The following is a 5,768-nucleotide window of genomic DNA, read 5'->3' on the forward strand; positions in this document are numbered from 1 at the left end:
GAGGGAGATTGACAGTCATGTTTAGCTTCTTCCATTTTCTAATGATTGCTCCAACAGTGGACCTTTTTTCACCAAGCTGCTTGGCAATTTCCCCGTAGCCCTTTCCAGCCTTGTGGAGGTGTACAATTTTGTCTCTAGTGTCTTTGGACAGCTCTTTGGTCTTGGCCATGTTAGTAGTTGGATTCTTACTGATTGTATGGGGTGGACAGGTGTCTTTATGCAGCTAACGACCTCAAACAGGTGCATCTAATTTAGGATAATAAATGGAGTGGAGGTGGACATTTTGAAGGCAGACTAACAGGTCTTTGAGAGTCAGAATTCTAGCTGATAGACAAGTGTTCAAATACTTATTTGCAGCTGTATCATACAAATAAATAGTTAAAAAAATCATACATTGAGATTATATTTTCCTCACTGTACGTATTTTCCCTAAGGATAGAGTCTAATGCTGTACTGCCCTCTGGGATAAACTTGAGATTTCGACACATAAATAAACTTGACTTAATAAACCTGTACACAAAACCCCAAATAATAATTAAGTAACGCGCAAAATGATTAATTTTCAGAGCTCACTCCCTTGCTGCAAAGAAACAACAGGCAACAGTAAGGGAGGGACTCTCAGGGAGTGAGCGATGTGAATGGCTGCTGACACGGAGATGGAGACCTGGACAAAGGGTCTTCTTGTGGGAGAGAACTTCACCGCTATCTTGTGGTTCATCCACAACCCATGACCTTCCTGTCCTGATGGAGGGATGGGAGCGTGTAGCATCATCCTGGGTATCACTGAAATGTGGGATTTACAAACTGAAATATTTTTAGTCCTTTCCTCTGAATGTTTTGTTTGTTTGTTTGGTGCAGTGCAGAATAAAAAGAGGAGGACATGGCGTAAGACTCGACACTGGAAGGGTACAGTAGGGTAAAACTCATATTGGTACAGATTTCAGGAAACAGTGAATTTGTCAAAGCATTGAGGACTAATCCAATTGTTTCTGTTTGAGACACTACACTAAAATGCAAATAAAGATGCAAATGTTCTACCTTATGAATGATACAGTGTCATCATGCTGATTGTACCTATAGAAGGTGTGCTTGGCTTTAAAAAATTATATATTTAAAGAAGAAAATTCTTAAAAACAAATCTTCCCAGTGACAATATGTGATACATGTTTACATGTTTGTACAGCTATCAGGTATGTGTGTTAAAGGATTTGCTTATTTTGACAACCAACCCAAGATTGAGTGAGCTTGTTTGCCTGATATATTTTCTGACTATTTAAAGTAAAAGCAGTACAGTGAGTATGCAGTAGGTGTTGTTACAGTACAAGAATTTGCTTGCTGCTTAAACCAGCAGGATATTTAGGGTATGGGTTGGAGGGGAGGAAACAGATTTTCGCTTGTTTTGATTTAGAAAGGATCCTAAAACTGACACCACATGATCATTTCCAATTCAAGTTAGAGTGTGAAATTGTGACAATTGTAGTCATGTGTTTAAATTGCATACAATCATCATGGGAAAAATGTGCTTTTTATGAGATTGCCAATCACATTTCATGACAATGTGGAGGTTGTGACGGGGAATACCACTCGATGAGGAATTAATTCTTCATTATTCTGTTAAATGGTATAGAAAGTCGTATGACATGTCAGCTTAACCTTGAACCCATTGGTCAAAGATGTCACAGTGTGGTTTTAGTCCGTTTTAGAGGAGTGTTTTCCGTTTTTGCAGTCATTGATTGGATTATACAAAAATCACATGAATGATGACTGGATGTGTCTTATTTATGTGGACTGGATAGTTTTCTGGTGTATATCTCAATTATTGTTTTACACATCAAGCTACAGCGAGCTATGGTACGAATTTAGGAAGCGTTCATTTAATGTGACATTTAACTATTTTTCAACAAAATTTGTACGCAGTGTTGATGGCTTAATGTTTAATAAATGCATAAGTTCTCCAAAATGAGTGAATAGACGTTTGAATGTCTCGGCCTGGAAATAAACTGTCTGTGCTAGCTCAGGAATCTCAGGGATGAACTCATCTCACTTACCTCGCAGCTGGTTGTTAGAGTTTATGTCAGACTTACTGTGTTTTTGGAGCCCCTTCTGCTGTCTGTATATATGCACTCTCAAATATTTTAACATGGTCATGAAATTCCCACGGTAAGATCTCTTTGCTCTACATTAGTGTATGTTTTATAAACCTTTCTCCTATTGTTCATGTGATGGCTAAATGTTATTGTGGTCCCTTCCTATGCAGTGGGGCGCTTTATTAATGCAAAGTCTGGGAAATAAACCGATGGTTGTTGTCTTGTCAATATGAGAAAACCCTTCTAGTGTTCAATTTCTAAAGTGACGTTTTGATGTTTGAAGCTGCTGTTGTTCATGTTTGAGATGTGATTTCTGTCAATAAGTTGGCTACACTAAAATAAATCCGGTATGGCTTTACTGTCGAGTAACATGTTGTCTGGTCTGATTACTGTATGTGGGGTAAATGTTTATAGTTTTACTGTAAGGTGCGACTTTATGTAGGAACAAGAAGAAGCATGACCAACCTCCTGACTGGATTGTCTGACATTTGCACTGTTTGAATACACACCAAACCAAACTCTTTGATAGTTACTGTTTTTCATGGATACAGTTAATGTGTGTGGTACTGTAGGATAACCTACCGACACTAACAAGCTGTAATTACAGTTTTATCATTCCAGATCTTTACTATATGAGAAGAAAAGACAGTTTAGGTGAAACTGTCCTGCTGCAGCATATCCCAGGAGCGCAGCCTGCCGCTCTCTAGATGGAGTCCCGGAGATGAGAATAGACACACTGATCATCGACAGAGGCGTGAAGGAGGCACTTCAGGTGAGAGACCAGGCTGTGGATATAATACCAAGAAACACCGTTCAGTATCTGCAATCAGCAAACAAACACTGCTTGTAGTAAGGCTCAGAAATGTAGATATAATGGGAATGTGAGGGAAAACAGAAGTCACAGTTTTGACCCTCTGTTGATCACGAGTGTATTGATATGATAGCTATGTGGTGCAATAGATGTATCGTGGTGCATAGGATGTATAATAAAAAAAGAGGTGATTCAATGGTGATGGGTCTGAGTCCCACAGAGTCACAGTTTTGACAAGCACAAAGATCACTTGGTTATTAAACTCATCCACCAATTGAATGGCCAAAGACAAACCCAGATGTGCAGAATAGATATCTTTAAAAGTTAACTTGAGTAATAATCTCACATGTATGTGGATTTTGGTTCTAATTTACAAGACAGTCTGTGTGTGACTAGGGTTTTCCGGTTTGATTCCGGTTCAGTCATCACATCTCTTTTTTGCATTCTCCATTTCTACAGTAGTGTTAAGAGGCACATAATAAGCGAAGGCAAAATACAAACAACTTGGATCCAGACAAAAACACTTTAAGGGCTTTACTCATTTCAAAACCCAGCTTGAACTTCCATGTAGTTCATATAAATCCTGGTTAACATTTGACACCGGGTGTTCACTTTGCAGGACCAAATAATTTTGGCAACAGTCACTGACCCAAACTTCAATGCAATGGTAACAGTATTTCAAAACTGCTTGTGTGAATAATTACTTGATCCTGGGTTTCAAGAGGTGATTGCAAAGGGTTTACATTAAGGTTAACTGCATTGTGAAAACCCTTTGAACAGCCACATTGTTGAATGGAAAGATGATCCAAGGCTCCCAGATGAAGTCAATTTGTCCTGTATGTGCATTTCCAGGCCCATTCACTGGTAGACCCAGAACACACAGAGGTTTTACATAACCCATGTAGCTTGGGGACACCTTGGGACCCCTGAGGAGGAGCTGGACAATGTGGAGAAGAAGGACATCTGGGCTGCTATAAAAAGCTTTTTACCGCCAAACGTAATAACTTAGACGAACGGATTCAATTGATTACATTTACTCATTTGTCTTACATTTGAAGAACAGCATACAAGTGTGATAGGCAGGCTTTTTGCCTAGTAAGGCCACGGGCGGTTATAGCCTCTCAGTGAAGCTCCACCCCCCTGTCTCTAGAAGCAGGCACACACCTGTGCCGCTTTAGGAGTTGATTTATAGAGCGCACCCAGGATCTCTCTGTAGGCATTGTGGTCCAGTGTGGCTAGAGAGCAAGTATGTTTTGTAGGAGTTATGAGTCAAGGCTGACAATGTTTTTAACTTGTGAACATGTTTTAATTTGTTTTCATCACAGGTATTTTAAGTCACCTATTGTCCAGACCTCATCAACTGAATAGCCTGTTGTGCTAAAAGTCCACCACAGAGAAGGCAGTGGTTAACGCTGAGGTAAAAAGATGTTGTCTAATAGTTATGCAAGTTTACTAGTTTGTGTGCCTTTTTGATAACATGATTCACATTGCAGTGGGCCTAAACATCCGATCCATAAGCGAGGTGGAGTCAGAGCTGGGTTGACTACTTAGTGCACTGTGTGAGGTAAATATTGTCGGGTATTTAGCGAGTATGTTAAATACTGCCCCCCCCCGGGCGTCTTTAACCGTGTGCTTTTATCCCTTAGCATCTCTGGCAGTATTGGCATCCACATCTTGTTTTTATTGTTGTGCTTGTGCAGCAAATAAAATTGCCCAAAGCCTGATCTTTTTAACTGTTTAAATAAATCTTCCTTCCAGTCGAAACTCATGTCTTTGAATTTTATTTGTGTGGAAACCCATGGCAATCGGTGACTATTTGGGGATTTGAACCCCTCACTATTTGACCTGGTTACACAAGCATCAATACAGTAATTCATATAAAGCAGAGAAACAATAAAAATCTATTATTTATCACAGTAAAGAATCATGTTCTGACCAAATTAAAATCAGAAATAAACAGCCAGTTTTGTCCCAATGAGTAAACTGTTCCATCAAACAAATTACTGAACGAGCTGACGGACACATTGGAGGCGGTGTGGAGCTCATTTGCATAACGCGACCTCTGACCTTCATCACTGCAGATTTCTGAGGAGTCGGAGATGATTATTACCTGGTTTAAAGGTGTGTTTTTGGCGTCAGGACGTGTTGGGGTAGGTTTATTTACCTGTTCTTATCTTTTTGTAATGTCAGACGCCTCTCATGCCAACAATATCAGTATATTTTAGGAGTTTGAAGCAAACAAAGCTTCAGCAAAGTCTGGCAACTAGATAGTTTTATCGACTGTGTGGACGAATCAACATTTATTCCCGTGTATTCAAAGGTGTTTTGGCTCTGATGCATATTTCAGTTAACGTTGGAGTTAAGTGGCAACGGCCGCTTCGCGATTAGAAGGATGGATTAGAAGGCCCCCCACGTGACCCGGAAGCGTCGAGGCGCCAGTTTATTTTCGTTTCTTTCTTCTAAATAACATTATTTGTAGCGACTCCGTGACATTTTCCTCGACTGTCGCTCGTTGTCCTTTGCTCCTCTTATTTGCCGACTGTCCTTAAAGTGTCCCGCAGCTTTTCCACCCTCAGTGAAAGTGAGTGTGCGGTGAATGAGGCCTTTGCCTCCGACGTCATCACGTTATCGCTTCTCGGCCTTTTGGCTAAGATCAAGTGTAGTATCTGTTCTTATCAGTTTAATATCTGATACGTCTCCTACCCGGGGACCATATATTAAATTGATTTTTGGAGCAGGGAGATGGAATAGGGGCTTGCTCCGTCCACTCCACGCATCGACCTGGTATTGCAGTATCTCCAGGACCGGTGCACCCCCCACTCTGTGTTCAATGATAAAGGTGCTCTGGACTTTACTCTGACTACAGAATT

The 5,768-nt window shown here is 40.4% G+C and overlaps 1 protein-coding gene, 1 long non-coding RNA gene and 1 other non-coding gene across 3 annotated transcripts in view; 2 read left to right on the forward strand and 1 right to left on the reverse strand.

The window, feature by feature from the left end:
• The window catches only part of LOC123985431 (creatine kinase M-type-like), a 36,203-nt gene that overhangs the window by 22,078 nt on the left and 8,357 nt on the right, over positions 1–5,768 (reverse strand). The gene's annotated exons all lie outside the window — the stretch shown is intronic.
• Positions 4,180–4,666, forward strand: LOC123985434. Its single transcript, XR_006828660.1, has 3 exons — positions 4,180–4,315; positions 4,392–4,462; positions 4,545–4,666. It is a non-coding gene; the product is annotated as an uncharacterized LOC123985434 (long non-coding RNA).
• On the forward strand, positions 5,526–5,716 carry LOC123986682. Its single transcript, XR_006828945.1, has one exon. It is a non-coding gene; the product is annotated as a U2 spliceosomal RNA (small nuclear RNA).

This window comes from Micropterus dolomieu, linkage group LG17, assembly GCF_021292245.1.
Source record: "Micropterus dolomieu isolate WLL.071019.BEF.003 ecotype Adirondacks linkage group LG17, ASM2129224v1, whole genome shotgun sequence".
Taxonomy (NCBI): Eukaryota; Metazoa; Chordata; class Actinopteri; order Centrarchiformes; family Centrarchidae; genus Micropterus; species Micropterus dolomieu.